This window comes from Arvicola amphibius, chromosome 18 (genome assembly GCF_903992535.2).
Source record: "Arvicola amphibius chromosome 18, mArvAmp1.2, whole genome shotgun sequence".
NCBI lineage: Eukaryota > Metazoa > Chordata > Mammalia > Rodentia > Cricetidae > Arvicola > Arvicola amphibius.
Window position 1 is genome coordinate 7,970,419 of NC_052064.1, and position 24,581 is coordinate 7,994,999.

At 37.4% G+C, this 24,581-nt stretch overlaps 1 non-coding gene across 1 annotated transcript; it reads left to right on the plus strand.

Annotated features, from left to right (window-relative positions):
* The first annotated feature begins 546 nt into the window (after positions 1–546).
* LOC119804101 lies at positions 547–653 on the plus strand. The gene has a single exon (XR_005283790.1). It is a non-coding gene; the product is annotated as a U6 spliceosomal RNA (small nuclear RNA).
* Positions 654–24,581: the final 23,928 nt, after the last annotated feature.

A 24,581-nucleotide genomic window follows, 5' to 3' on the forward strand; every position in this document is an offset into this window, starting at 1 on the left:
TTTTTGATGAAAGGATCAGGGTAACCATAGTAAGATCAGTATGTGTTCAGTAAGAAATACAGACTTTGAATGGTGGACTCATTTTCTTAATGTCAAACATGATTCTCAAACTTGTTTCGATTCTGTACTGTGATAAGATTCTTTTCTGATAACATCTGCCTCAACAAAGACCCATCAAGAGAAAATTAAATCTCTTATTTTCATTTTGAAAATACAAGTTTATATTTGTAAAACACACTCAGAGTATTTAACTATTTAGTTATTTGCTATATATACCTTTATGACTCAACCTATCCTGTTTATCTTCAAATTTTATGTTCATACTTTCTCAATGTATTTATACTTCCATTTTTTATAGACTCTAAGTGGGTACCAGTTTGTTTCTCAAATGAAAGGATTATAGGTACATTAAAAACCTTTTCAGTTCCTATTCATGTTACACTACATTGAATGGGAGCCCTAGCAACCACATGGTCACCATTTTACAGATGGAGGGACAGACATACTCCAGGATGAGAAGTGACTTACTCTAAAACACAGTTAGTAGTGCTCGCTTCGGCAGCACATATACTAAAAGTGGAACAATACAGAGAAGATTAGCATGGCCCCTGCGCAAGGATGATACGCAAATTCGTGAAGCGTTCCATATTTTTCCAAGAACCTCCACCTGGCGAGAGATGAAGAAAATGACTGAGCCCCACATTGGAGCACCGGACTGAGCTCCCAAGGTCCTGATGAGGAGCAGAAAGAGAGAGAACACGAGAAAGAAAGTCAGGACCGTGAGGGAACCTCCACCTGGCGATAGATGAAGAAAATGATTGAGCCCCACATTGGAGCACTGAACTGAGCTCCCAAGGTCCTGATAAGGAGCAGAAGGAGAGAGAACATGAGAAAGAAAGTCAGGACCGTGAGGGGTGCGTTCACCCATGGAGACGGTGGGACAGAACTAATGGGAGATCACCAACTCCAGTTGGAATGGGACTGATGGAACATGCGACCAAACCGGACTCTCTGAATGTGGCCGACAGTGGGGGCTGACTGAGAAGCAAAGGACAATGGCGCTGGGTTCTGATTCTTCTGCATGGACGGGCTCTCTGGGAGCCTTCTCAGCTTGGTCAATCACCTTCCTGGACCTGGGGGGAGTTGGAAGGACCTTGGTCTTAACATAGAGTAGGGAACCCCGATGGCTCCTTGGCCTGGAGAGGGAGGGAGGGCGGGTATGGGTGGAGGGGAGGGGAGGGAAGGAGGAGGAGGAGATGGAAATTTTAAATATAAAAAAAATAAACCATGAAAAAAAAAATAAAACACAGTTAGTAAATGGAAGACCCATTTTAAAAGTCTACACGTGCCAGACTTTGTAGTCTTTCAACTACAAACTACTATTGAAGCTGTTTGTGATCTAAAAAATCTGTAGATTTCAATTTTGCACAAAAAATGTGCTTATCGGTGAGTTCATTTTAATAATGTGACTCTAAACATAATTCACAGCCATGGAATTCCAAACATAAAACAGGAAAAAGGCTTGCAAGAATCTGTGATCTCTATGCAGGCATCTCCAGCAACTCCTCCCATGTGTTAATAATTTGCGGTGTGACTGTGTTGGCAGAGTCCCTGCTTTCTTCTGTTTGTTGCAGGCATCTCTCTTCTGTCACGAAGACGTCAGTGCTTTGGCAAAATACGAATTCAGAAATTTAAAAGTGTATCTAAAAATGTGTTCCTCCTGCTGTAAGAAGTAAATTTTAGAAGTTTGACAGTTGGGCATCCAGATTTGAAGAAGAAAAATTAACAGGAATGCCAGAATTTCACTGGGAAATATAAAATACCCCCTCCAAAATAGGAAAAGGTGGCAATCAATTTAGAGAATCGTTTATAAGATGGTATATAACAACATGCATTGAACTCCAATTTGAATATGTAACATTTCACAAAGTTTTAAGTGCGGAATTGAAATGGTCCAAATAGCCTCTACTGACAATTCCGATCTCTGCAATGCTCCAAATATTCTCTACCTTTAATGCTAATGTTTCCCCTGAAATTACACAGATTCTCTATATATTTCCAAAGAAACTATTTCTGATACAACTGAGTGATATGTTGGTAATTTGAATTGATAGAACTACCAGAATTGATAATGTGCCTTAACCTAAAAGAAAGAAGGGAACAGGGCCTGTCTATATCCTAGTCAATTTTTGATGCTCTGTAATTTTTATTTGTTTTACTTAAATGACTCGTTTTTTTACTTGAATAAGCAGGACACTGCATAAATTTTGCACCAGGGTAAACATATTTAACTCCTCAAATATTTTTAATATCTTTATGGTAAAAGTTTTAAAATATTTTCTAGTTTTTAAAAATGTGTCCACCACATTATTGCTATCTATGGTCACTTTTCTGTATAAAAATGCACCAGAACCTATTTCTATCTGTAACTTAGTTGATCATTGATCAGTTTCTCTTCATCTTCCTCTCCATTTTCCTTAGCTTCTAAACTATCATTCTCTTGAAGTCAATGAGATCAGCTTCTTTAGATCCTATGTGTGACTGAGATCATACAATCTTTGACTTTGTCTGCTTTTTGATAATAGCCCTACCTATTGCAGTGAGTTAATATCTAATTATGTTATTGTATCATTCCCCTGATGATTGGAGATGTTGAGTCATATATAGGTAAGATATAAGTTGATGTAAGTAATTTTTTTTAATATCCTAATTTGTTTGAGTTATTTTGAGGAAGATCTGCTTACATACCTGATATGGTGACACATTTTAATGGATGGAGTTTTTAATGGATGGAGTTTGTTAGCTTATACTGAGTATTTTACCAGATGTGTTTATTAAGGTTATTAACTAGTAGTTTTATTTTTTTGTTATCTATTTATTTACCAGAGCTATGCTGACATCCTTGAATGCTGAAAAATTCATTCTGCTACTCTTTTGTGCTAACTTAAAGAGGATATGTAGTATTTCTTCTTTGAATGTTTAGCAGAATTTAATAGTGGCGCTCTCTGATCTTGGTGCAGTCTTTGATGGAAAACTCCATTATACATTTATACATGTGCCTTGTAACTGATTTACTTGGGGGTTTTTCGTTTCTTCACGATACAGCCTTGGCTATGTTTGTATGTATAAGACTTTGTCCCTTCTAGGTTTTTAAATCATCTGCCACACACTTGAAGTCTTTTGCTGCTTTTTCAGCAAATTATATATTTTTGACACAAGTCCAGCTATTTCTGCTTTCTTAAGGGTTTCATTTGTATTGAAAATCCTATCCTATTTTTTCATTTTCATTCTCTGTATGCCCTTACAGGTGAACTGAATTTCTTATAACCTACCTATACTTGGGTCTTAAAATTCATCCATTCAATCACTGTCTTTCCACTGAAAATTTTAAATCATTTATACAAGGCCATATTTGTCATATCTTTTGGTTTTGTCTTTCACTAATTTCTATTTTGATTTATGGTTACCATAAAGCTTACCAAAACAACTTTTTGTTATTACTGGCAATTTGGATATTAAAACTGAAATGTTTACATATCTAATAAAAGAACCACAAATGTCACACGTTTATAACTTATTATACTACCTGCATTTAATACATTAATTTAGCTGTTTTAAAAATTAATTTATCTTTGACAGTTTCTCAAATCTATGCAGTAAATTCTGGTCATGTTTAATTCCCTATTCTCTTTTATTCTTCTCCCCAATCCTACCACATCTTCATTATACTTCCATGTCTTTTTGTTTTTGCTTTGTGATGCACTAGGTTTAACAAAGACCACCCAAGTGAGCATAAAGTGCAGAGCTGGCTATTGGATCCTGTAATTGGTGATTATATCAATGAATACAATTCCTTTCTTTACTTCAACAGATCCTAGGTGGGCCTGTGTCCCTTGAGCCTGCTCCGTCTCCCAAACTATGGTTGAATGTTAATGATCTCAGTCTTGTCAATGTAATCAATCCTATGCAAGCAACCAGTGCTGTGGATTCACAAGTCCCACATCTTTGTCGTGCTCCTAAAAGCATTTCATAGTCTTTTTCTCTTTACTCAGCTCTTATGTATTTCTGACTTTTATAACGTTCCCTGAGCCTTGAGGGGATGGGAAATGGTGCCCAACCGTCACTTGTTTTCAATACCTTGGCTATCTATGAGTGCCTGTGTTAACCACTGTTTGCTGAAAAGAAAAAAAAATTCTTCGATGAAGGCAGAGAACAGCACTGAGTATAAAAATATAAATGTAATGATTTATAGCGTCATTTGACAATATATCCATTAACTAAACAAAAGCAGCAAAGATCATCCTCTGTACCTATGGCATCCACAACCATGGGTCTTTGACAAAGTCCCCAGCATTGGACCTCAGACCTATGCAGAAATCAGTGGGTTACTTCTATAGCAGCTGTGCCTCTACTGTGCCCGTAGGAAAACCTTGGTATTGTAGGAAGCAAACTCCAAAGCTAAAAAAAAAGACCATTGCTGCCTTTTCTACCCTACTTGCTCTCATTGTACCTTCCATCATGATGAAGGATAGCTAGCAGGAAGACATTTCAGATGAGTTTCAGCGTGGTTTCTCTGTATTCTGCAACTAGGTGTGTGGTGTAGGGCCTTACTATCCAGTTCTCATTGGCAACAAATAGCTGGCACATGTACATTTTGGTGGGTGCTCTTGAGCTTTTATAATAAATAATTTAGAAGAGCCAGGATATATCCAGTTAAAATCAGTTCTAGATGAGAAATTATTACAAAGTACTCATCAGACCTTCCATGTATCCTCTAGTTAGCTAGCTAATCCCATCAGCTGGTATTTTCAAGAAATTCCATTTAGGATTAATTGCTTTAAACATACACCTGAGGATGAATAGATGATACTGAGAAATTGTCTTCTTCCTCTAATCTATGGTGTATATACTAGGATGTCTATAGTTTTTTTTTTTTTTTGCTAGTTAATAGGTTCAAGTACTTCAGGTATCAAATAATAAACATGAGGAAATTCTACATTGGCTTTATAAGATTTGAAAAATTTAAAAAGTAAATAATGAAGGGAAAAAAATTAGATCATGACTTGAGATAAGTCTCGGAAAACTGAAGGTTGAAGAGAGAAGATCATCCATAGAAAAGGAGGTCATCTTTTGTTAATGAACATAAGAAATAATGAGGAGAATTAGCAGTATATTCTAGCTTTCAAAAGATGGAGGTTGTCATGAGAGATGGGGAGTTTCATCTTTTGCAGGGAATAAAGCATGGAATCAGTGATATCTTGACAAGATTACTGTTGATGACTTTAGCTCCAGAAAGGCAGTAGAGTGGTTACATGATTTTCCCACAGCAGAAGTTGTTGGCCTTTTAATCCATGTAGAATTATTTTCAGAACTCCCTTGCTTTTAAAATGCCCCATATATAGTACAGATGCACACAAAATACACACATAATCACTTAGAACAGTGATTTTTTTACCTCTGTCTAAGTATTACAGTGACTCAGAAAACTTCTACAATCTACTGATGCCTAGATATTTCCACCCTCTAAAACCAGAACGTTTGTGGTTAGATGAAGGTATCTATGATTTTAAAAACTTTCCAAATGACTCACATAATCAACAGAAATCCATAGTCCTTCACCTGAGGGAATCCTTCCTTCTTCTTTGAACTTAGCTGAATCTTATATTGTTACATACAAGAGACTATAACATATTCAGATTGTCATATTTTTTAAAAAAAATTATTTGTGCATTTATTTAACAATATTATGTTTTCATCTTCAAATCTGATGACATTTTAAAGCTTCCCTGTTATGTTATTAAGTGGGGTATATTAGTTTTTATTTAATACAAACCTTGTGTTTTCTTTGGACAAATATGAGTCTACAAAGATTCCTTACCTATATTTATGTCTTCCTTTAATGAGGTAATTATTTTGCCAAGTGTGGAGCTAAAAGGTTGACTATGGGTGCAATAGTGAATTAAATTGATGCGTAGTAGATACAGTAATCATTTAACTCTCTTATGAATTTATTATATTTGATCCTGTGAATTATTTTTTATCACTTAGTCATGAGACCTTGAATTCACACTAATATGTTTAATCCTTTGCTGGCTGCTTCTTGAGTGATGGCTTTACTTCTTACAATGACTTGGTTGTGGGCTTCATCAGCATGATTCAGTGCTTTTACTTTTTGGTATTTCCTGAGAGGAAAAACAAAACCAAACACAGTCAATTATTTCTATGAAATTTCTCATGTGTCCTCATGATTTAAATATAATGAATAAAATATGTCAGGCATAAGTCTCAAATAGGACATTTTTGGAGATAAATTTTACCTAATTTCTGAAGCATTTAACATGTAGGAATATACCTTCTGATGTTGATACTATTTTGTGTATATTTTAAGAGCTATAACTCTGCTTTGTTCCATTATGAAGCATTAGAAAGTGGAGTCTGGAAGTATTGTATTTTGAAAGATGATTAATTGTTGTACCTTGTTTTCCATCATACCCCAGAATCATGTTCATTAATGCAGGATACTGGGCCTAACTGTTGAAAATCTATAGCTTAGCAACATTTGGTTTGAAGAATGAGGTACTTGACATGGAGAAATTAAGTCTATCTTCAGCTTCTGATATAAATCATTTTTTCTTATCATTAGTTGTGACTGGCAGCTGGCACCCCTCATTTTTTTCTCTGGGTGCTGTAGGACAACTCACATGCCCATAGACCCCAGAAAACACAGGAGTTGACTGGAAAACACATACAATAATTATGCAACAAAATGGAACAAAATTAGTCACCTAAGTCACCAGCTGTAAGTAATAAATGCATACAGGAAAGGAGTTTCCTTTCAAATTATCTTTTAGGGTAGCTTACCTGATGACATCTAACCAAGCATGTGAAAGAGATATGATAAAAACTTCAAGTCACTAAATAAAGAAGTTGAAGAAGATATCAGAAGATGGAAATATCTCCCATGCTCATGAATCAGTAGGATTAATATAGTAAAAATGGCCATCCTACCAAACAAAAGCAATCTACAAATTCAAAGAAATCTCCATCAAAAGCATAACACAATTCTTCACAAACTTGAAAGAACAATTCTCAACTTCATATGGAAAACAAAAACCCAGGGTAGCTAAAACAATCCTCAACAATAAAAGAACAGCTGAACAGAGCATAACAAGATGCAATGAGACTAAGCATAAACCCTCGTATCAAGGCAGGGTGCGACAACTCAGTACAAGGAAAAGAGTCCTAGGAGCAGGCAAAAGAGTCAAAGATACCCCCATTCCTACTGTTAGGAGTCCAACAAAAACCCCAAGCTAAACAACCACAGCATGTATGAAGAGGACCTAGCATAGACCTATGGAAGCTCAGTCTCTGTGAGCCCCTATGAGCCCTGCTTAGTTGATTCTGTGGGATATGTTCTCCTGTTGTCCTCCCCCTCCTCTGCAGGCTTCCCTAGCTCTACCTAATATTTGGTTTTGGTTCTCTGTATCTGCTCCCATCAGCTGTTGAATAAAGCCTCTCTGAGCCACCATTGCCCCAATGCAACTTTAAGGCAGGACAGGATGTGGGTCATAGTTTTTTTGGCAGGTTTGATGTCCTAGCCCCATCACTGGGAACCTAGTCTGGTTACAAAAGAGGGCCAGTTTAGGGTCCTTATCCTCCCTTACTAGGAGTCCTTGCTAGGATCACTCTCATAGGTGTTAGGAATTTTCTACTTCATTCCCTAAATGCGAACCTATTCCAGTTGCTTCTCCCTCAATCCCTTTGCCACATGATCTCTCAACAGCAAACCAGATACACTGAAACTGACAGAATAGAAAGTAGGAAATAGCCTTGAACACATTGGCACAGGAGACAATTTTCTAAACAGAACACTAATAGTGCAGTCACTAAAATCAACGATACATGGGACCTTATGAAACTGAAAAGATTCTATCAGACAAAGGATGCCATCAATAGGACAAAATGGCAGCTTTCAGAATGGAAAAAGATTTCAACCAACTTGACATCTGATAGAGGGCTACTATTCAAAATGAATGAAAAATGAAAGAAATAGATATCAACAAACCAAACAATTTAATTAAAAGTGGGGTACAGATCTAAACAGAGAATTCTCATTAGAAGAATTGCAAATGGCTGAGAAAAAGATCATCAAAATAGACATGCAAGGAAATTTGGAAGAAAACTTTATTCCTTAGAGAAGAATGCTTTGTGAGAGTTGGAAACTCTGCACCTGTATGTATATAGTTTCAGGAATAAGTGGAGAATGCACTGAGGGAAAAAAAAGTACATTACATGGGAAGCAGTTACTGGGAATAGTCAGCTGTACTCCCAGTAGGGCAGAGCAGTGAGCAAGTCCTAAGAGAGAAGCAATTGTCAGTCAGGTTCTTTCCCCAAACCCTATACCCCTCTGTAGCATGAATCTAATTGGTTTTAATAATAAAAACCAAGAGTTAGATATCAGGGTAAATGCTGGAAAATCAAAGAAGTAAAAAAGCCAGCCATTAGAGAGAACTTTTACCTCTACCAAATCCCTAGGTCCAAGGGGGCAAGATCCTGTTTCCATGGATCTTCAGATTGAATGAGCTGAGCTCCTGTCTCCTCCCACCTTATGTTCCTCTCTCCACCCAGCCATATCCCTTCCTGCCTCCAGGAACTACTGGGATTAAAGGCTTCTGACTTTCAAGTACTGGAATTAAAGGTGTGAGCCATCACTGCCTGTCTCTGTTTCTCTTTTAAACTGGATCAATTTTGTATAGCCCATGGAGGCTTTGAACTCACAGAGATCCATCTGCTTCTGCTTCTCAAGTTTGGGGATTAAAGGTGTGTATCACTGTTGGGGGGTGAGCTTTGAGGTTTCCTAGTGTCCCAGTTGACTTTCTGTTGCTTGAAAGATGTAGGATTCTCAGCTACTATTCCAGTATTATATCTGCCTCTATGCTACCATGCTCCCCACCATGATAATAATGGACTGTACCTCTGAAACTTTAAGCCATTACCTCAATTAAATGCTTTCTTTTATAAGAATTGTCACAGGTACTCACTCATAGGTGGTTTTTAAACATAAAGCAAAGAAAACCAGCCTGCAAACCACAATCCCAGAGAACTTAGACAACAATTAGGACCCTAAGAGAAACTTACATAGATCTAATCTAGGTGGGAAGTAGAAAAAGACAAAAACTCCTGAGTAGATTGGGAACATGGAGACCTTGGGGGAAGGACGGAAGCAGGGAGGGGAGAGGCAGGGAGGTGAGCAGAGAAAAATGTAGAGCTCAATAAAAATCAATTAAAAAATTGGCATGATCAGTGTCTCTTCACAGCAATAGAAACCCTAAGACAGTCATAAAAGTATAAAAGACACTTAGAACCCAAGTAGACTAAACCAGAAAAGAACCTCTCTAAGATATACTGTAGTCAAAGGGTAAGAAAATACAAAGCAAACAAGCATAACTAAAAGTTGCAAGAGAACTCCAGCTGCTTACAAAGGAAACTCATCAGAAACTTTTCAGGAGAAATACTAAAGGTGAAAAAATATGGAGTAATATTTCAAGTCCTAAGAGTAAATAACTGCCAACAAAGATTATTATATTCAACAAAGTAATCTTTTAAAATTGATGGATAAAGGCCTTCAGGTGAAAAACAATTAAAATAAAATAACTAATAACAGTAAATTGTTATTATAGGTGATTCTTAAAGGATCATAGGCATGACCTAGGGAGTCAGAAAAGAAAAAACTATTATGTGAGGAATGAGTGAACAAACAAAACCTAAGAAAGAATCAAATAGCCGGGCGGCGGTGGCGCACGCCTTTAATCCTAGCACTCGGGAGGCAGAGGCAGGCAGATCTCTGTGAGTTCGAGACCAGCCTGGTCTACAAGAGCTAGTTCCAGAACAGGCTCCAAAACCACAGAGAAACCCTGTCTCGAAAAATCAAAAAAAAAAAAAAAAAAGAAAGAATCAAATATGTTCAACTTAGTGAATCATCAACCTTTTATATGATTAAGAGAAAAAAACCAAACAGTCTTGAATTAGCCAGGAAGAAAACTGTCAACATCAATTGAATTAATGACTATACCTTAGTATCCCCAAATATTATTTCTTTGAACTCTCCAGTAAAAAATTCAAACTAGCTATTATATTAAAGTTTAAGATCCAATAATTAGTCTGTAAGACATACTTTTTGTTTTCAGGAACAGAGAGGCTGAAAGTCTTAGGATGGAAAAAGCTATACTAAAGTAAATGAAAGCTGTAAACAAGCAATAGTAGCTATCTGCATAAAAACAAAGATGTCAAGACAAAGTAAGTTAGGAGAGATATGGAAAGAAAGTATATATTAACAAACTTTTAACACAATTATAAATATGTGCTGAACATCATAGTTCATTTAATATCATAAAAAACCCACCACTACCAGGCATGGTGCACCCTTTTAATCTCAGAACTCAGGAGGCAAAGGAAAGCAGATCTCTGTGAGTTAAAGGCCACCCTGTTCTACAAAGTGAGGTCTAGGACAGCCAGGACTGTTGCAATGAGCAACTCTGTTATGAAAAAAAAATACCACCCCAAACCATAACAAAACAAAACATATCCCAACACTACTTATAAAGAAATAAACAGGACTAGATACAATAAAAGTGGGTGACATAAATATTATAGTTACATCAACACATCAGAGAATAATCAACCAACATATGCTTGAATTAAACTACATCTTAGATTAAATGGAAATTATCAATAGATAAAGAATAAATATTCAACTCCGCAACCTGATAACTTTCTCCACAATAGGATTCATAATAATGGTAGTAACAAATACAAAAGAATCAATTTCTTGAAACTCATAAAATTACAATGGAACAAAACCAGAAGCAAGGGAAGCTACATAAACAGTATAAAGACCTGGACATTGAACAATACACTCAAATTCTCAGTGGCTCCTTGAAGAGATCATGGAAAAAAAATTAAAAATTCAAGTATCAAAGTGAAAATGTAACTTTATAGAGTCTTTGAAATATAGGGAAGTCACTTCAAAGAGAGCGGTTCATATCCGTGAGTTTCTGAATCAAAGATCAGACATCTTCATGGCATAAATTATTATTGTATCACAAGTTTAGACAAATAAGAAAATGTCGACTAAAAGCAGTAGAAGTAAAGAAGTAATGAAGATCATAGTTGAAGTAAACAAAACTGCATTAAAAATGAAAAAAAAATAAACAAAATGGTGGTGGTTCCTTGAAGATACTAACAAGACTGAAAAACCCTTCATCTAACTAAAGCAGAGAAAACCCAAACTACTAAAATTAGTGACCTTATATTACAATAGATAACAATTAAATTTAAAGGTTCACTTTGAAAATCTATATTGCAATGACTTAAAAGTACATAGGAAGCTTGTACGTTTCTAGAATATAACACAACAAAATTAGATCAAGAGAACATTAGAAAAAAAATCAGATGAGCAATCAGGGTGAAGCAGCAATAAAGTCTCTTACAACTGCACAGTCATTTGCATACTACCGGAAGACAGAGTGAAATGGAATGCCTTCTTTGTTTCCCACTGCACATTCTGAGATGGAGTCACGGAATGCGGAGCTCACATGCTGGCTAGAGTGGCTGCTCCTGAGGCCCTGGGATCATCCTAGGTTTGCTTCCCATAGCTGTGATTACAGGTACACTGCCGTGTCTGGTTTTTATGTGTGGATTAAACCACAAGTACCCATGATTGTGTAACCAGCACTTTACCCATACTCCTTGTCAAAGTCACCAAAGTGTAAAAGGTTAAAGGCCTATGAATTCTAGCAGACATTCTTAAGTTATTAGATAACATAGAAAGAAAAGGAATGCTAACAGATTCATTTTATGAATCTGGTATTGGCCCAACAAGAAAAAATGGTAAGTACACAACAAAACAAAATGAAAACAAAAAATCAAACCACAGACCACTTTATTAATTAACATGCACACAAACTTGTTATTAAAATTGAATCCAGTAACATATTTGAAAGACCAATTCTTTAAAAGTTGCCTTTATTTAAAGATGCAAGGGTGATTCAACATACACATATCAGTACAGCATAAACAGAATAAGTAGCAGAAATTACATGATCAGCTCCATAAGTACCTAAAAGGCCCATGACAAAGTTTAACAGTTTTCATGCTAATGGCTATGAAGAAATTGGAAACATCATGTCGAGAAACAGACTCAACGTAATGAATAGCCAACATTGCATTAAATGAGGAAAACGGAAAGAATTCCTCTACAATCAGAACACGACCCAAGGGTGTCTACTCTGTAATCTTATTCAATACAGTATTTGAAGTTTTAACTATGAAGATCAGGCAAAAGAAAGAAATAGAAAGAAATGTAAGTGGAAAGAAAGAAGTCAAATGGACCTAATATGATATGATTTAATATTTAAAAGACACTAAAGTCTGACAGAAAACTGAGACAAATCCCCAAAATGTGTCTTAGTAGTCAAATATTGAAAGCTTTTGGGGAAGAAGTAAAGGGTCACTTGTGGAAAAAGCATCTTGATGGGTGACAATCTGAGAATTAACCAGTAGATTGTTCAAAGGTCATCAGTGACATTGACCAAAAATAGGGGGAAATTCTCACTAGAGTGGGATTGAGAGAAGGGGACTAGAAGCAGTAAATCATAACATTGAGGGAAGTTATATTATACCATAGACATGAAGATAGATTTATATACAGCTGGGCAGTGAAATGGAGCCACGATTAAAGAAAATTACAGATGAGAGAAATCTGGGCATTCTTGCAGGAGGATGTTCTTGAATTAGAATAAATGGGCTCGCTTGTTAGCTTTCGTGCTCTGCAGTAAGTTTACCCACTGTATAAAGTGTAAGAGAAGGAAACTTGTAGTTAATAGTTTTGGTAAAGTCAGGAAGTCAATCACCAGCAAAGAGTCTCATATTTGAGGATAAAGTAGGCATGACATAATTACCTTGGAAGTGTGTGTGACTGGCAAGTTCTCTTGTAGACATTACTTAAAATTAATCCTCATAAATTTAAAGTGGAAGTTAGAGTCTGAATGCCTGTCTACTCACATTAGCCCTGGTCACTGCCTAGAAGAGCTTTTATTCATAGTATATGACGTTTGACATCTAGGGTTGTTATCTTTGAGACATCCAAAAGAGATATACCTCACACTTTGGTAGTATCAGATTCCTTGAGGAAAAATAAGATGTTTCTTTTCCTCAGGGAGTTTACAGGCGACTCATGTTTGAGTGCGTGTGTGTGTGTGTGTGTGTGTGTGTGTGAGTGTGTGTGTATGTTGGGTTAGAGCAGTGACTCAGTGGGTAAGGGTACTTCCAGCCAGGCCTGGGTACCTCAGCTCAGTGTCCAGGTCCTACATGGTAGAAGATGGGAACCCATTCCAGCAACTTATCCCCCACTCAGTGAATAAAATCAATGTGTGGAAGGAAGGTGCCAAGCTTAAGTGGTACTGGACTGGCAAGCTGAAAGCCAGGGGTTGTTGGCTTAGAATGAAAAATGAGCTTTTTAAAAAAATATGCATAGGTACAAAGGAATTTTATGGGTAAATTATTTCTATTATTTTAGAGAAGAAGGCTTTAACTTTTATTCTCAATGTTCCTTTTAACTCCTAAAATATTTTTGAGGATCCCATTGAATATTTGTTTGTGTGATATGTCACTTCATGTTTTCATATTATAAATTAAAATCAGTAAGAAAGCTATTTCATTAAACAGTAAACTTCTTACATAGTATTTACTATAGAAAAAATGCTTCTTGTGAATTATAACTATTTCTTAAGTAAACGAACAAAAATGCTCAGAAACAAGGGCAACATCGGAAAGCTTTTTACTCAGTTCCTGAGCAGACCCAGCTGAGCTCTTGTCTCCTCTTCTGCACTTAATCTACAACAACCACACCTGTCACAGACTCCAGAAAACTGTGACACTGGGAAGGAATGAACATTATTACAAAAGTGACTGTGATAGGGTCGTTCACACCCACTTGGGGTCCTGCTGAGATAGTTTGACAATGACTGTTTTTAGCAGCAGTTAATAAAAAGCCAACCACACAGGACTATTGGCTACTCTGGTAAGCATTTGCTGTTGCAAAGGTAAATAAAATTGGCCAGCTGGTATTTAATTTAAATTGTGCCAACTGATAATTTGCTTTCCTTTCAGTTTTAGTGTATTTACAGTAAATACATAGAACTGGGAGCAATTTAAGGAATAATTCCAATTCTTTATTGTTTAACCCTGAAAGCTGAAAGAAGTGATCATCTATTGTCTCGGAGATGCTAAGAAGTTGGTACAGGTGTCAAAATAGAAAAGGGAAATCTACTACGTTTAGATGCTTTTTAAAAAGTGTATTTAGTTTTATAGATTTAGAATTTACTATGAAAGTTAGCATCCGGATTCCATCAAATATTCATTCTGAAGTAACCTTACTTTTCTGTTAGATCATATTACTGCTTAGACATGGGACATAGGATTTAGAAGTAGTGAGGAGGTTCTTAGATTTTATTTGCAGTTTCAAATTCCTTGAAGCCATGGTGACACTGTGGAATGAGTCATGTGCTTCAAGATCATGAATGGCAAAAAGGAAATGAAGGACAGAGCTAGTAAACCAATAAAGAGTTTATAACTTCCCGAGTCCATTTTATTTACCAATTATGTTATAAATAGCCCTTTGGCAAATATTTACTGGGCAACACTCAGGAATGCTGCTAATAGTCACCAAATACTGTACTCTTTGATCACTAACCAAGAAACAACATAGATTCTATAGATTCTAACACATGTTTTAAAAAATGCAAAGCCAGTGTGCCACTAGTCCATATTGGAAACAACTGACTTATTGCCGGGAACAAAGACCTGTATTTGGTTATAGTCAAGCCATAGTAGTTCACAAGTTAAGTAAGCTATTCACCAGAAGCTCTGTATGGCAAGTTTTGGGCCCAGGAATAACCCAGTATCTTCTTATCACTCCCTGTGAGTTCCGAATGGAAGTAATTAGCACTCCCCCTGTTAGTAAACATTTATAGACCCTCAGCATTTCCTTATCTCTTCCTATCATCTAGGGATGGCTCCAGACCTGATATTCCAGTTAGAACAATTGCATAGCAACCTACTCTCTCCCCTGCCTTTTTGCTATAGAATGCTCCGTAGAAAAAAAATAAAATTTGCAGCTTGATCAGAATACAGTCTTGCCCATTTCTCATGTCTCTTGTCCCTTCATTTCTTCCCTCTAGGACCCGGGCTCCCAGTTCGTGTCCCGCTGGTCGGGACAACATATTGTTATTCTTCCTTCAGCCACACACATGTTTCAGAAGTCTACAATAAGAGATAAATATGACCTGCTGTTTAATCAAAGTGGATATCCATGGTCCAGCATGCTTTCGTTGTAACATATGATCAGTAAGCTTGAGGTAAATTTAAAGGCTCTGAGTAGGAACATGTGGAAAAAAAATAAGATACCTTTAGTATTCTTTTCCCACAATTTTGCAAGACAAACTAACTTTTAATGTTTGAGACAGTAATCATAAAAGAAGATGAATAATCAATTGTGTGAAACCTTCTTCACCATGAAGTTTCTGTCAAGGTACAAGAGAATAACACATGTTCTTACATAGCCATGGCCACCAAAGTTACCTGCTTTCATTAAAGCTTGGAACTGTCCATGAATGAGACATTTAGTAAAGCCATTTAATTCTTGGTAGAACATCCATTCATTGAATATTTAAGCACTTGCTACATTGAGTCTCAACTCTGGGTACATGTTAATGTCATCAAGGAAAATTTGAACAAACTGACGAAATAAGTTCTAGCTGTATTCAGATAAATTAAGGGCAGTATTGTTTAAAATCAAGTTATTCTAGGTGTTAAACACTGCTCTGCTCAACAAACATGTGTGAAGTGTAGTTGAAATTTTCAAGGAGCTCAGACAGATGAGGAGAGCCTACTGCTTCCTAGGACCCTGTGCAGATGTTAAACAGTTCTTACTGTAACTACTCTGATGTTCTTTTTCCTGTAAATACTGGGGCATGTGGTGCTGATCCCTAAATAGAAACAGTTGGATACTCTCTTGCTGCTCTTCCCACTTTGAACAAAGTACTGTCAATCAAACAGTCAGTTCAGTACCATGAAACAGGGTCAGCTTGAGCAACCATACAATGATGTTTGATTAATTGGTTTCCCCATTTCCCGAAGGAATAACCTCAGGCAGGGCTGTTTGAGACAGTCTACACCAGAATTTTTGCTGTCACAAACCTTGATGAACTCTAGATGACTCCACAAACATTCTACACAGGTCAAATAGAAACACTGTGATGATTGCTGGAAACATACATTTTTTTACTTCAAGTGTGCTGTAGTTGGTCTAAACATACCTTCTCTGTATATAGACTGTCCAGACTCTGTTAGTTGGTAGGGTTGTAATTTTCTATAATACTTTTTGGTGTTTTAATATTCTGGTCAATAAAGGACTTCTATTAAGTGTTTTGGGTTTTGGTTTTCTTTCCTACTTTCTTTAATGCCAGATGAGCTGGTAATATGAATAAAGAAGCATCTGAGATGTCAGGGTGGCCATAATGACAGGCAAACAGCATTGGCTTCAATGGTCCAGCTGTTGGTAAGCCAAAAACAACTGGCCAAGCAACTGCTGAGGAAGAAGCAATAGCTGAGCAGGAAGAAGGGTAGTATAAGTAGAAAGACAGAGCAGAGGGTGAACTTAAGGTGAAGAAGGATAGATGGCTGGAAAAAGAAAAGGGGAAACTCTAGGTCTTGGTCACTGCAAGAGTTACAGAGAACTGGCAAGTCTTTAGGGCCAAGGAACTCAGGCACCATTGTTCCATAAGCTTTAACACTGGTGGTTGTCAAGGGCTGAGAGATTCTAATGTCCAGGCCTTCTTGGGAACTGCAGTGGTAGCTGCAACCAAGGAAATGTTGACTTTCTAAGCTTTTTACATTTGTAGAGCTAAAGATCTTAATGATCAATGTCTGCAGGAGAGTAGAACACCTACTGTGGCTGTTCCTACTTGCTTTCCATTGCTGATCACAATTGTCTAATGTGTAGTGATTAAAAAAAAACCAAAACTGCCAGACAGCAATGCCTGAAAAGCTGCTGGCCTTCTCCAGATTCCTCTCCAGGTTGAGTGAAAACACTCCAGCTAGCTGATGATCACATGAGTTACAAAGACTCTGATTTGTCATTTCCTGATTCTGATTCATGACTCCTCTTAGTGACTCACACATTTATTCATGAATGAATCTGACCTAAAAACCTGGATGAAAATGTTTTTTGGTAGATGGAGTTTGTAGGATGTGGGAGTCCTGGAGCTACCAGAAATTGCATTGCTTATAAATAAAAGGATGGGAGAAAACAGTTACATTTGCAGAAAAGCAGAGATGGAAACTGATAGCCTTAGATTTGGCCTTTACTTTAGGCTCAGGTGTGTTTCTGAGCCTATTAAGATGATTCACATTATTTGGTAGTGTCAAAGAGTGCCCTGTTCCAATCCCCAATGTTTAAATAATACTAGTATATTTTGTGTGCATACCCATTATGAGTCAGAGGAGGGCTTTTCTCATCATAGTCCCTGGTATCTAGAGATGATTCTTTAACTGTTGTTGATCAGCATGATGGGAGAAAGTATACATGCTCTGACAGGTCACTCACCAATAATTAAATGCTCAAGCCAGAAATAGCATTTTTAACTCCATTCACAAATCACACAGAAGTAATGTAGCCCCACCTACCCACAGGGGGCTATATAGTACATATGAGACCTGAAGAGAACTAGAAGACAGTTACCTCACAGCACAAATGCCTATCACATTAACCTTCCCACAGATTTCTGTGAACAGGGACTGCAGTTTCATTTCCCAGTCACCCAAACTTGAATAATCACACAGAAATTATATTAATTACAACACTGTTTGATCAATGGCATAGGCATATTCCTAGTTAGCTCTTACATCTTAAATTAACCCATCTCTATTAGTCTATGTATTGCCATGTGGCTGTGGCACTACCTCATTTTCTTCATGTCTTGTTTCCTAGGTGTCTGGCTTACATCTGCTTGACTCCAAATACTCTTTATATATCTCTGTTCAGATTTTCCATCTGGCTTTACTATGCTAAGGTATTGGCCAAAACAGCTTTATTCATCAACAAATAAAGGCAACACATACATATACAAAAGGACATTGCACATCAGATTTCTGCCCCCACATTCATTCACATCTCATGAAAAGTGCTATTATTCTTTTAATAAAGTCTCATTTAAATTTTAACTTTATATCAACTTGTACTGTCATAGACTAACAAACATAAATGAAGTAAATAATACTGAAAGGTTTTTAAGAGAAATAGTTCCCTACCCCCGGTTTGCTGCTTCTTTACCTAACCACACGGTGCTAATTCTAAAATGTTTCTTATCACTGATGTTATAGACACCTGTAGTCTACCAGGTATGTTTTCTTCTTTTAATGAAAATAACCTTAGGGTCAAGGATTTTTTTCTAATATGAATTTATCCGATAGTGTCATATCTTTGCTTCTGTTTTCTCTCCCACTTTTATTATATTTGTTTACTCTTTTAAAAACTGCCACTGAGACTGGGGCATAGCTCACAATGCTTGTATAGAATATTAGAGGCCCTGGGTTCAATCATTAGTAGACATAGATGCACACACATGTATTGATGAGGTTTCAGGAGAAAATATAAATATGTCACATAAACTTATATCCTGCAATCCTGATTTTCCCTAAGTTCTAATTAATTGGGTTGTACTGAATTGAGATGAAATCTTCCAGTGAGTATGGGAAAATCTAAGCCCCTGTGTCTATATTCAAACTACAGCTGTCAGACTGGAATGCTACAAAGTGTATACTGTTCTGTGCAAGGACAATTGCTTTAACATGAATACTACAGCAAAATCCCTTCCCAGGAACTCAGAAACAGTTTTTTTTATCTTATACCAGGAAAGCCAACTTTGAATTTCCAGATAAGAAATTTGGTTGGAGAAATGACAAAGTATTCTGAAATTTCATAGTTTGTATTTTAATGTCTGTAGTATGTTTCTGCATGTAGCTCAAGAATTTTCACTCTAAAGCTGCCCTAGTGCCATAACTCAGTGGAGAGAAACAAAATCATTAGTATTGCTAAGTCATTGATGTTTATGAAACCAATCTTTTTTCCTCCAAGTCTCAGAAATATTTATAACACCCATCCCTCTATTTTCCCCTGTTTGGAGAGTTTCTCTGGGCATCTCACAGATGTCTCCTTGTCTCTCTCCACAAAGGTTAGATGCTTCTTTGACTCTATTAAGAACACATACAAAATGAAAATTTGTCTTAAAATCCATGTTAATTTTGAATCAAAGTATTATTTAGGTTATTAGAGGTTATATGGGTATACTAAGAGAAATGCTGTCTGTTTTTTTGGAGTCAACAAGTCTCAGGAAAACCTTCTTAGATTAACTTGTATTGGTCTGCCAATCTTCAGAGGAAAAAAAATATAAGCCTGGGAGTTTATCTCTTACTCTGAGTTGGAGATTATGCTGATATGGATGTGTATTCCCTTTCTCAAACTAAGTGAGTGTCATATTTACAGGACAGAGGAGGCACCTGAAATCTAAATATTTGCTGGGTCTGAAGTTCTTGCTTAGCCACATTTTTAACACTCTGCCATGAATTATATGCATCATTACAATTAGGCTTAAATTATTCAAGTACCCTTAAAATGTATTTAGATGACAGAATTTCTTTAATTGTTATATTATTTTCAGCCTCCTTCTTTCCCCAATGTCTTTGCTGAGTGCCACTTGTTTGTTCTTCATAGTAAGAAAGCCTAGATAGTACTTAAGCATGATGGAAGTAAACAGTGGGACCTTACTTTTCCTAGGGATACTTGGCAGAAGATAAACACAGTCCAGCATCTAAGGCTCAAAATCTGTTAAGCATTATTTTAAGAATTCTGGTTTCATACTTGTTCTTTGATATGTATATGGTTAGTTGACTTTTCTTTGAATAAATTTAGCTAATGGGAATAAGTTACTCAATTGCTTGAGCATTAATTGTCAGATCCCTCCCAAGTCAAACAGCCTCAAGTGAGAAACCATCAACCAAACAAGAGACTACCTTCAAAGCACTGGATAATTTAAAAAACACTACTACCTTGCCAGTGAGGTGTATCTTTGGGTATAAGCACTTACTACACATGTTTGATGATCTAAGTTTAATCCCTAAAACCCATGGTGGAAGACAAGAACTCACTTGTGAATGTTGTCATTTGATCTTCATGTGTTCACCCATACTTACTCTTTCTATGTCTCATATATCCCAACAGCAGTAGTAAAATAAGATTTAAACATTAAAACATTAATTGATTTTGCCATTATCACTTTGAGGCCCACTTAGCTCCAGTTATAAGGATGAGAACAACCAAACCCATAGCTCAAGCTCTAGAAGTGCTTGACTCATCTATAGCCACATCAAATAATTTGTTCTTTTCCTAGAAGTAACTCTAAGATGAGCTCTGGTGAAATTGAGATAACTCTGTTCAATCCCTAGATATTTTCATTCAAGCCAGAGGTAGAATCCATCTCCATGGAGTCCCAGCAGAAAGCTTGTAATTGGTGCCTTATGAAAGCTGTCAAAGTTCTTTATGTGAGGCCCAGGAGTCAAGAAACTGGAAGCTATGCTGTATTTGATACAAATTCCAATTCCATGTTTCCATTATGGTAGTACAATTAGACCTTAAACATCACTTGCTAGATTGTCTTTTCTGGTGAGTCTTTGACTTTTTTATTGTTAACAGGGTAGTCTGATCTGTTAACACAAAGAGGAAATAGAGGCAGTGACAGAAGGTGACAGCAGCAACAGTATAGTCAGAGAAAAAGTAGCTGAGGAGCTCCTCCAGAGAGTGACTGGGCTAGAAACAACAGGGCACAGTGGCAGGAATGCGAAGAATGGTAGAAGTCAGGAAAAGTAGAGGATTGTAAAGACTGAAAGATAAGGAACTACAGGCCCTGGTCACTGGAATAGTTCTGAAGGGCATGTAAACCATAAGGGCAGTAGGTCCTGACACCCAAAGCCATGAATTGTAAACCTAGTTGCTACAAGGGCCTGTGGGTTGCAACAATCAAAACCCTGGGAGTTGTAATAAAAGTTGGATGTACAATGGCAAAAATTGTAGAAAACTAAAGGGCTTCACCCTTCAAATAATTATCTCTTAATTTGGGTTCTATGGACAGAAAAGGAAAATAAGAATTGTGCCAATAGCCTATTATTTTCTTTTCTTACCCTGGCATGCAATAAAAAAATCATCTCTCATGTTTGAGGGAAATCACTTTCATTGAATGATTGGTGATGAGTGTGATGTTGTACTCTTTTGTCTGCTCTCAGTCTTCATATCTGTGGTTTATTTGTGGGGTATACTTTGAGGGTTCAAGGTGGACATCAAGGTAATATCTGCACTAGGCTGGCAACACAGCAGCCAACTGTTGCAGTGAACCTGCCAGGAAAAGCGGTGAAATGAGACTTAAAAAAATCCCACACTATCTCAGGACTGAGAGATAGCTATTTATTTAGGGGTAAACTCACAAATCAGGATTCTCTGCTTGAACAGTGCAAGGAGCAATTGGTGAAAAGGAGCAAGGGGAAGGAGAAAAGGGGACAGATGCCTGTTTGGCATCTGCGTCTATAGTATAAGAAGCCACACCCCAGTAGGCAGGTAAATACAAACTGTAAATCTTCTTACAACATCTCCCCCTTTTGTTTAAATAAGAGAGTTATAATAGAAAATTATATATGATAAAAACAAATATTCTATTCTAGCTTTTAAATATCTATCTTAAGTCTTGTAAATAACTTGGCCAAGTCATGAAAGGAAAGTAACTACAATTATCTAGTCTTCAACCCCATCAAAGACTCGAGAAGGGAAATAATATTACTTGAGTAAGTAGGAAGTACAGTCAAGCAACTTCCAAAGTTTTCAACAAGTCACAGAGACAACTGGCTACCTGGGAAACCACCCAAAGTCTCATTTGCAACGTTGAAACAACCAACTTTGGTTAAGGCCTAGAAAAACTGACAGGCCATTTTCAAAAACAAGAAAATGTTCAAAACCGTTTACCCTGTCTTGGCAAGATTTGACAGTCCTGCTTATCCATTTCCAGATATTATGTATCTTGTTGGTGGTTGAGGCATGGGCATTTCTTTGCCCAAAGGCCAGTTTTGCCAAGAAGAAATCAAGCTCCAACTGGAGTGCCTTCAGTGCTCAACATCCTCTCGGAAATAGATCGGTGCCGCCAGGAGCAATTATGTCTCACGTCAACAGAACTCTAAGTTATTTAAATGCCATTTTCTACAGCTCTTTAAAGTGGTTGAAGATTATCTATCTATGCACAATATAATCTCTATGTATCTAAAGTACCTGATTAGTTTAACTATAAGTATGACAAACATAGATGACTATTGATCTAAAATTCTTTTTTTTCAGAGCTTTATTTATTTATTATATTCACTAATACTTCACTCTGATTCTATTCCTGGTCCTATAGGCGTGTTATCCAAATTCACTAACATTGTTAAGGAACACTCCAGATTTAGTAGCCACCTCCTTTTTTACCTTTTATTTTATTGCAACCTCCTTTTCCTGTTTTTTTCAATTTTTAATTTTTTTCCTTTCAAAAATTTACACTTCCTCTCCTCCTCCCATTCCCCTCCCGCACCCCCATTCACTCTCCTCCTTCCCCCTCCCTCCTTAAGAGAGGGCAGGGAACCCTGCCCTGTAGATAGTACAAGGCCCTCCCTTCTACAAGGCCTATGAAGCTTTGCATCCAAATAACAAGGGTCCCAAAAAGCCAGTACTTGCAGTAGAAACAAGTCCCAGTGCCTTAACTAATGGCTTCTCAGTCAGACCACATTGTCAGCCACATTCATAGAGTCCAGTTTGATCGCATGCTCATTCAGACCCAGTCCAGCTGGTCCCATTAAAACAGGCACACTGTCTCAGTGGGTAGACCAACCCCTCACAGTCCAGGCTTCCTTGCTCATCTTCTCCCTCCTTCTGCTCTTCAACTGTACCTTGGGAGCTCAGACCTTGCTCTGATGAGGGTCTTTGTCTCTATCTCCATCTGTCGCAGGATGAAAATTCTATGGTGATATTCGAGATAATCATCAGTGTGATAGTGGGGCACAGCCAGTTCAGGCACCCTCTCCTCTGCTGCTCAAGGACCTAGCTGGGGACATCCCCATGGACACCTGGGATCCCCGCTAGAGCCAAGTCTCTTGACAACCCTAAAATGGCTCCCTTAATGTAGATATCTTCTTCCCCGCTCCTATATCTGCCCTTCCTCCATCTCCACCCTCCCAGTCCCCCAAGCTCTCCCTAGTCTTTTCCTTCTCCCTTCCCTCTCCCCCTCTCCTCTTCCCTCAACCTCACCCCATTTCTATCCCCACCTCCATGCTCCCAACTTTTGCCCTGCAATCCTGTTTGCTTCCAATTTCCAGGAAGATCTATATATGTTTTTCTTTGGGTTCACCTTGTTGTTATTTGGCTTCTCTAGGCTTGTGAACTATAGGATTAATGTCCTTTGTTTATGGCTAGAGTCCACTAATGAGTTGAGTACATACCACATTCAACTTTTTGGGTCTGGGTTATCTCACTCAGGATAGAGTTTTCTATTTCCATCCATTTGCATGCAAAATTCAAGATGTCATTGTTTTTTACCGCTGAGTAGTATTCTGATGGGTATCTATTCCACAATTTCTTTATCCATTTTTCCATTGAGGGATATCTAGGTTGATTCCAGGTTCTGGCTATTACAAATAATGCTGCTATGAACATAGTTAAACAAATACTTTTGTAGTATGATTGGGCATCTCTTGGGTATATTCTCAAGAGTGGAATTGCTGGGTCCTATGGTAGGTTGACTCCCAGTTTCCTGAGAAACTGCCACACTGATTTCCAAAGTGGTTGCACAAGTTTGCATTCCCACCAACAATGGATGAGTGTTCCCTTTCCTCCATGTCCTCTCCAGCAAAGGCTATCACTGGTGTTTTTGATTTTAGCCATTCTGACAGGTGTAAGATGGTGTTTCAAAGTTGTTTTGATTGCATTTCCCTGATCGCTAAGGAGGTTGAACATGACCTTAAGTGTCTTTTGGCCATTTGAACATTTCCTATTGAGAATTCTGTTCAGTTCAGTACCACATTTTTTAATTGGGTTAATTAGAATTTTCATGTCTGGTTTCTTGAGTTCTTTATATATTTTGGTCTGATGCAGGGTTGGTGAAGATCTTCTCCAAGCATTCAGTAGGATGCCTTTTTGTCTTAATGACAGTGTCCTTTGCTTTACAGAAGCTTCTCAGTTTCAGGATATTATGATCTAGCATGCCTATGGTTGTATGAATGCTTAATATCGCTAATTAGTTGATTTCAAGATGAACTAATAGAAGACTATCAAGGCAAGCCTCATCTAATCACCTACCACCTTTTAAATTCAGATGGATTTCTATGCTTAGTAGTAGCATATGTGATCAACATGACCTAGATAAGTTGGCACAAAGAAGAAAGCATGGGAAAAG